Genomic DNA, 8,914 nt, shown 5'->3' with positions numbered 1-8,914 from the left:
TCCGATTGATGATATTTTGTTCTTTTTCTTGTCTCACAACTAATACTCCATCCGTCTCGGTCAAAATGTCTTAATTTGAAAAACACAAACTTTAAGATAGATAAAATATTTATTTTGTTTTGCTTACCAAATGATAATAATGTCCTTGGAAAGTGGATCAATAAATATTGTTTATTAATGTTACTTGTGTGTGTTTAAGAGTAAACTTGGAAATTGGCTAATAAATTTTGAAAATGAACATTTATAATTAGACAAATAAAAAAGGAGATGTGAACACTTTTAATGAGACGGAATGAGTAATAAATAATAGAACTAAATATTAGTAAAAGATAAGTTGCATGTGGTAATGATAAGTATAGTAGTGTTGAGGTAAAAATATATCGCATATAGGAAAGACGAGATGTAGCGTCACGGACAGCCTTACAACAACAAACTAAAGCCCGTAATTACAAGTTTACAGCAAGACCAAATTACAAAGTTGAGTCAAGGTTGCTCAAGTGTAATTTTCATAATCAAGAAATATTCCAAACTCCTAAATTATTAGCAATTCAACATGCTAATTTTGTTCTTTTTCACTAGATATTTAACAATCGGGACCATATAATTAAAACACATACAAAACACCTGACATCTCTTTATTAAAAGTTGTCTAAATCACACGAAAATGAAACATAACACATAAAACATTTGTCTATGACCTAGACAATCTTCACAACTTCTGGCTCATTAACCGGATACCTATGTATGCAATCAGCCCATGCATTATTAACCTTTGAACCTTCAATCTCTTTGTTACATTCCCAAACCGCACTGTTACACTTAAACCCGCTCCCAAACCCGATTTGCCACACCCTATCTCCTTTCTTCACTCTCCGTTTCGCTTCCATATAACCCAACTCATACCACAATGACGATGATGACGTGTTCCCAAATCTATGCAATGTCATCCTAGACGCTTCGACATGTTCCTGCGACAATCTTAAATGTTTTTGAAGCTCATCGATAACCGCACGCCCACCAGCGTGGATACAAAAATGATCAAACGCCTTTTTAAAGTCCGGAATGTAGGGTTTAAGGTTCAACTTTAGGATTTTTCTCCCAATAAGGTTAAAAAGAAAAAATAGTTGCTCGGACGCGGGTAAAACCAACGGTCCAATGGTGCTTATGTTCGACTTTAACGAGTTGGCCGCGATCACCATTAGATCAAGGTTTAACGCGATCCCGACATGACCTTCTTTGTCCTCTTCTTGTGTTACACAACGGTAAGATTTGTCGTCACAACCTTTGTGGGTCCGGACCACGTGGACAAGTTTGTACTTTGCATAGTTACGTTGTGACCTTTTATTGGTTAGAAGAACAGCTGCTCCTCCCATTCTGAAAAGACAGTTTGGGAGCAGCATTGACCGTTCTTTACCCATGTAACTATTCGGGGTTATTATTTCGGTACTTATCACAACCGCATTCGACTCGGGGTGGACTTGGAGTAAATGTTTAGCGACATCTATCGATATTAAACCCGCGCTACATCCCATTCCTGATAAATTATAACTTTTAATGTTACTTCTCATATTATACCGGTTAATCACCATAGCCGAAAGAGATGGTGTTGGTGCGAAAAGGCTACAATTGACAATCAAGATATCGATATCTTTCGGGTTAATCCCCGTGTTTTGAAACAATGAATCCATAGCCGAGAAAATCACCATTTGGGATTCATCTCTAGCATCACTCATATTAGGGTTTGGTGGAAGATAATGCAATGGATGTGGTAAACATGTTTCTTCACCTAAACCTGCTCTCTCAAAGATCTTGACTTGGAAAGCAATGCTTTTAGGTTGTGAGGCTAAAATAATGCGGCCGTGTTCGGCCGCAGTGGCGTAAGGGACTCGTAGGTTAGATTGTGGCTTAAAACAAGCGAAATCGACTAGGTAGACGGTTCGAGGCTTGTTCAAGAGGTGGAATGTGAGAATGGAGATTATTAGTAATGTGATAGTGAGTGTGTGGAGTAAAGAGAGATGGTTAAGAATGTGGTATGGGAATTGGTTAAATGTTTGTATGGTGAATGCAAGGATTAGGGTTATGATGAGGAGATTAGGTGCATGGTTGATGAGATGGTTGTAAAGTTGTTTTGTAGAGTTTAACATTGTGAAGATACACAAGGTACAATATGGGTGTGGTTTTGGATATTGGGAGAATTGAGTATGGGTGGTATATATGAATGGAAGAGGTAGGGGTAGTAATAGTGGAAGGTGAAGGTTTTAATATTTAGTTGAATATAGTGGGGATGAGGTAGATGAGAAGATTAAATGAGGTTTATGTTTCTACCTTATCTTTATTGTTAACATACATTATACATGCTATAGTATTTCTATTTAAAAAGACTCATTTCTATTTAAAAAAGCTCACTATCGAGTCTAGTAGAGTAGTAGTAGAGACCAAGTGTCTTAATCTATTATTCATTTAAAGGTTTTGAATTTGAATTCGAGCCGTGAGAAGTAAAAGAAATTTGTCGTTAAAAAAAGGTTTTAAACAAAGATAGGTATAGTAACCGACGAGTTGGAATGGGATTTGGGCAATTGATACATAACTAGTCTAGTTAAGCCTATATAAACCAGACTCCAATTATACTGATCGGTTTGGTTATACTGATAAACCAGACTAAATCGTCGGATCGGATTTTAATATTTAAACAGATAGTTCACATATAACAATGGGCTTCAACTCAGAAAAAGCCCAAGAAAAAAAACAACAAATTAAGTTTACAAGCAAGATATAAGACCCGCTCACTTGATTCAAATTATATAAATGGAGTCATGGTAAAAAAATCTCTGATTTCAATCGAATTCGCTTATACAGAAACATAGATTGTTTATAAAAAGTTATATACACGAGACTCTAGATGTAACGAGTACATGAAGCAGTTTTTAGAGCAATCGTTGAGGTTGCTTACTTACATCTTTCCTTTGTATTTTCTTAACAAAATCGCATCAAGGAACTTGCCTTGGTTGATTATTATCGATGTTATGTGATAAACGTTAAATAAATCTTAACCTAGCTATACAAATATCTCCTTCATGCATTTCATAAAAAACCTAGGTGTGTTTCTAATGAGTATTGTGACACCACAATAGACGTCGTAGAGTGTTGCACCTTGCAAGTGTGTCGGTTCAAATTTGGAGGCGAATACTTTTAAGGCATCAAGTTCTAATACATGTGAAATGACGCGTAACTCAGATTTTTAGGAATTAATGGATTCCGACTCAAATATTAAGAGGGACATAATCGGGAGACAGGCGAATGAAGAGGAGGACAGTGGGAAAGTTACATGGCTTTCAACATTTAAACAATCCTACATCTTTATACTTGATTCAAGAGAGTTTAATATAAGATTCATAAAAACATATTGAACTAAAAATACGTTTACATGTAGATAAAAAGACTTAAAACATATAATGTGACTATTTCTTCTTATATAAATGGTGTCCAGAAGTTAAAAGTTAAAAGAAACAGACAAAAGGGTTTGCCAAGTGAGTTCTGTTGTAGTTTTAAAAAAAAGGTAAATATAAAGTATTTTTATTAATTTTTGTCCGAATATTTCTTGTCTTTATTGTCTTCACAGTATTAGCAAAAATGCACACTACCTTACCACAATTATTTTGTTGACTTCCTACCATCTCCATTATTGGGACATTTAAGTTGCCAATTAAATTTTGAGTTTCAAGCATTATCCACCTTTTTTATAACCAAAAACGAAACCTTTAAATGAGTTACTGGTTAAATTCATCACATCCAGATGCACTCGTTTTTATTTGGGAAAAACTCTCACCTAAGGCCAACGCCCGTGAACACTCGCCCGAAGGCACAACAGTGCGATGAGATAAAATCCGTTAAGTTCAAAGATTCAACTACTGAAAACCACTAACTCGCCTAATCTGCCATCATACCAGGTGTATTTGAAACTAAATGTTGGGGGGCAAGAATCGAACTTAGATCACATAGAACACCAAGTCTCTCCTTTATACTCTATCACTAGCTCATTAACCAAGCATTGTCCACCTAGACCATTTTCTCAGCTCTCAGTTTTTTTTTTCAAAAGGCATCCATTATATTGACACTGGTGTCTCTCTTAAAGGGTTATTGGTGCTACTATATTTCAGAACGCGCACACGAGTTGATAATCAAACTTGGGACCCCCTAGAAAAAAAATTAAAAAGACCTCATGACCACTTTACCAAAATGATGATGACAGCTCGAGTTAGCTATATTATATAAAAACTTTAGTGTCATCATCCGAGTTAAAGGTTTTTAGGTCAATTGGTTCCGTGTTTTAATTAGGAATACCGAATCATAAAATGGAAACCAATTCAGTTAACTTGTGACCTCGAATCCAAATAGTCGTGGTTCTACGTACAAATGAATACATACATGCTTCTTGTTCCTTTTAGTAGAAAGTTGCTTGGCATTTAATGCATATACGAATTGTTTTGGACAAAAGGTGAGTTTGTACCTCGTGAGAACAATTATTGGGAGACAAAACTACATGGTCTCAAGTTGTAAGAGTAAATAGTAGGGTATGTGTTAAATATGACAAGACAAGTCGAATAACGCTAGCTAGGTTCTATGTATCCTTTTGGCGTAACATAATTACACATATTACGTAGGTAAGTTGTCACCCGTCAATTTTCTGGTAGTGAGACAAATCAAAATGTGACAAGGTGTGAAAAACATGGATTACAATTGATTTTATTTCGGAAGGAAGTGAAGCTTGAGAAGAAGGGTGACAGTTGTATTATGTTTGTAGTGAGTCAAAAATCGACTATTCGATGTTGTTTAGAATACAAGATGTTATCCCATGGTCAAAGTATAAAAGGCGACGACTTTCACAGGTGGCAACACAACCTACTTTGTTTAGTACAGAAGATGGTTAGAATACAGAGAATCGTAGGTAGACCTGGCACAACCTTGTCACGTATAGACAAAGTGCCACGGCCTAAAATCGACCTGAATTAACATGCTTGTTATCATATGATTATGTCCAAGAAAACCTTTTTAAGTTGATGGACACCATGTGAAGTATTGTCTATGATTGTTTGATTGATAAGTTAAAATTGTTTAAATAATACATAAAAGGTTAGAGCCCATTATAATATATGGTTTTGAGTCTAGAAGAATATAAAGATAAATAAATTCTATGTTTAAGATCTTATATTAAGTTGTTTAATTGGTGTAAGAACAAACTAGAGAATAGTTGCTAGACAAAAATATCTGGGGCAACATGAAAGGGTAATAAAAAGAGGAGGGTATCTTTTAGTTAATTAGCACAGCAGAAATAAATGTAAACTGTTCATTGATAGATTTAGTATGAAGAACGTGTCTAGTAACACTACTTAAGTTTCATTTGCATAAGTTGTAATCTTAAAATAAAAAAGAATGCATATAGTGGACCTAGTATTGCCGGCAAAACACTGATGTTGTTTGATTGATATTAGTTCGTGAAGAAACACTAAATGACCCCGGCAGATTACGGATAATCTTAGGGTTAAGTAGATGTTTCCCACGAGGGTTAGGTCCGGTAAAGATGGTTATTCTTCTTGACCTGCAAAACAGACACCGTGAGCTCGTCACTGAGAAGGGGGGGTTCCTCCTTGTGACCACCCTCCGGCGTGAGAATCAGACTAGATTGCTCTGAATATAAGTGTATATTGAGAGGAATAGCTAGAGAGAAGATAAGATGATAATACCGTTCCAAGGTGTTGGAGTATTTATAACCGAAGGTAAGTTTCCAAGCAGGTACGGCCAGATGTATAATATTCCTTTTCCACCAACTACGGGCTATGTACGTGCCACGATGGGAGTTGGTGGGTAGGCAGCGGCTGATAGTGACATTTTGTACTGGAGCGTGCTCCTCCTCGTACTATTGTCGGTGAGCTGTCACCCTGTGATTGGTTCATGGGCTGCTTTGGTCAGATCTTGTCTATTTTGTCCATACCTTGGCAGGTATAGTACAAAAGATCTTCCAGAAGCGTACGGACTAGCTCTCTCATTCCTTCTTCAGGTGACATTACTGAAGTATTAAGAGTTAGTGCCTTATGCGTGTAGCCCTACTGTTAGTGCGGGTGGCCTTCCTTCTTGGCTTGTACCCACAACTGCGGGGGACAGGCAGGGTACTGTACCAAGGGAGGCTTTCCTGCGGGAACAGCTGGCTTACTGCGTGTAAGGTCTTCATCTCTCTGAGCATGGTGGGTCCTGCGGAACCAGTTGGTCTTTGCGCAGACGTACCTCTTCAAGGTGTGTCTTTCGGGTCCAACTGGGCTTTGCGGGGACCTACCTCTTCAAGTCCCCCCAGTCCATTGTTCCTCTCATGAATTGTCAATAAGTGAGGTGAACATTTGGACTCTATGTGACATCCGACATTTTTAGGTTAACTCTGTTAACTAAACCCATTTAAATCCTGTTGACTATGTCTATAAACTCAGTTAGTTCTGTTAACTATGAGTATGAACTCTTGTACATGTGATGTCATGTATGCGTATATTTAAGTCAACGTGTCATTGGTGACTTAAACAAGGATAAGTGACTAATTATAACTAGGATAATAAACTCGTCTTGCATGTTATAATAAACATGTCATATAACATGTATGATAAGTATAATGTGCTATGTGATTAATATGTTATATTATGGTTATTACATGATGATGTGATTGTAAGTAAGCTAAATGATTAAATAGGTTATATTGTATGTCATGTAACATGTTTATTATTTAAATGGAACCTTAGGTTATGTTACATAGGAAATGTTTATTAAAATATGTAGCATGTCACACATGAGTTAATAAAAGTTAACCTAAGTAATTTTATTCATTAAATCAATCATAAAGGGTTGTTAATAACAAGGAGGTTACAACTATTGGATGCCAACACCTTTTCTTTTCCCTTTCCCTCTCTCCCTTGGCCGTAGATCCCACACACACACACATACTCTCACTTTTTGTTTTTGTAAACATCATCTTCTAGTATTTTCTCCATAACACAAGAGTTGGTGATTTTGGTAAACAAGGGTTTAAGCATTTGATCAAGCAAAGTGAGTAGATTATTATGTTTATATGTTTCTTTTTCTTTTAATTCATATGAACCTTGTATCCAAATGGTTGGATCAAGAAAGGGGATGATCAAAGTTTGACAAATAAAAAGGATTTTTGTATGAGTCTTGATTAATATTTTGAGTCCTTTATAAATACTTGTGTTCTTATTATGAAATCAAATGGATAGAAATAAGACATGCAATTTGATTTGGTAAGAATGTTTCTTGATGATTGTTGAATCAAAGGATAGAAAAGTTGTGATTTGTAGTTGATTGTGGTTAAAACTGTTTATTGGCAGATTAGATGTTACGTATTTGGATTGTTGATAACTTGATGATATGTTTGAGTTTTTGATCGATTTTTGATTCTATGAACATGTACTTTGAATCTAGTTTTCAGAAAGTCCGAAATCTTAATTTTTGGACACTGTTTGAATACTTTTTATTAATTTAAAAAATCAGGATGCAAATCTAAATTAGAGAAAATAATTCTGAGTTGAGTTGTAAATTTCATAACTTGATGATAAAAATAGATATGGATATAATTCTACTTCTAGGATGTTGTAAATTGAATTAGGAATCTAGTCCAATTGGTCTTATATCAATTGGACAAATATGGAATTTTTGACAAAATTTTGATTACTGCTGTGTTGTTGTAGAAATATAAATCATGTTGTTGTAGTATATGAATATTCTGGATGAATTGGTAAATCCAAAAATTGTGAGAAAAATATATGTTGAACCTAATACTGATGTGTACATGTGTGATTTATTTGGTAATTTAATTGTGAGTTTTGATTGATGAGAAAAATCGGTTTAGGTGGTATAAATTGTTAAAGGTGATAAAGGTGTTGGTTGAATTGAGATAATTGCAAATTGTGATATGTTAGTTGTGGTAAATTAGAACTTTGACTTTTTAAGTCAACTTAGAACTAGTTGACTAAATAGTTATTCTTGCTTGTGATATTGTGAAAGTGTATTGATCATAGAATTGTAAGGAATATGGCTAAGTGTGTATACTTGATGATTGATTAAGTGTGACTATAATTATAAGGTAAACATTCTAAGTCCAACCTTTTTAGTCAAAGGTCAATATTTTAGTCAAAGTTCAAAACTTTAGTCAAAGTCAACTTTAGTCAAAGTCAACAAAAGTCAAACTTTGGTCAAAAGTCTTTTTAAAAACAATGGGAGATTGTTGGATACTAGTGGTTCTAGGAACCATCCCACAAGTTACTTACGTACTTGCATTTTTAGGGTCTTAGCAGGTGACGCATTTACTTCGGTCGGATTTGTGTAATACCCGAAGCACCAACAAGGTGAGTTTACGGCCCCACTTTTATACCTTTCCTTTGGGGGAGGAAACATGCAAAACTGTTTTACTTTACTTGCTCTAAATCTTTACACAACCGTTTGGTTGCTTATAACGTAGTGTTTCTTTGCCATAGAAAGTCCTCACGAACATCGGACCGTTAACTAAGGTTAACTGGCGTGGTAAATTTAAATAGTACTATTGGGTTTGACAAACCCCACCCTGCATTATTCTCGACTGGAGGTCGAACGGGGTGTAACTTTGACCAAACATTGTTAAGTTTTGGCAATACTTGACTTGAGGCAATAACTAGTCAGCTTCGGTCGTGATGGAAACATAACACTATGCGGCAACGAGTTAACCAAGTGTAGTTAACCATGGGCCACTTTTATTTATAAATGTTTATGAACTGATAGAGCATAACTTACTTTGAAAACCTGTGATCTCACCAACCATATGTGTTGACTCTTTTTAGCATGTTTTCCTCAGGTCACTAGCAAGCACTTGGATTAGGATAACATT

At 35.6% G+C, this 8,914-nt stretch overlaps 1 pseudogene; it reads right to left on the bottom strand.

Moving 5' to 3' along the window:
* Positions 1–560: 560 nt before the first annotated feature.
* LOC143614902 (3-ketoacyl-CoA synthase 5 pseudogene) lies at positions 561–2,394 on the bottom strand (annotated as a pseudogene).
* Between the last annotated feature and the right edge of the window lie 6,520 nt (positions 2,395–8,914).

This window comes from Bidens hawaiensis, unplaced genomic scaffold (assembly GCF_021521415.1).
Source record: "Bidens hawaiensis isolate Kalapana, Puna unplaced genomic scaffold, B.hawaiensis_p1.1 tig00041253_1, whole genome shotgun sequence".
NCBI classification, from domain to species: Eukaryota; Viridiplantae; Streptophyta; class Magnoliopsida; order Asterales; family Asteraceae; genus Bidens; species Bidens hawaiensis.
Note: the sequence above shows the minus strand (reverse complement) of the source record. Positions and strands in the feature narration are given on the sequence as shown.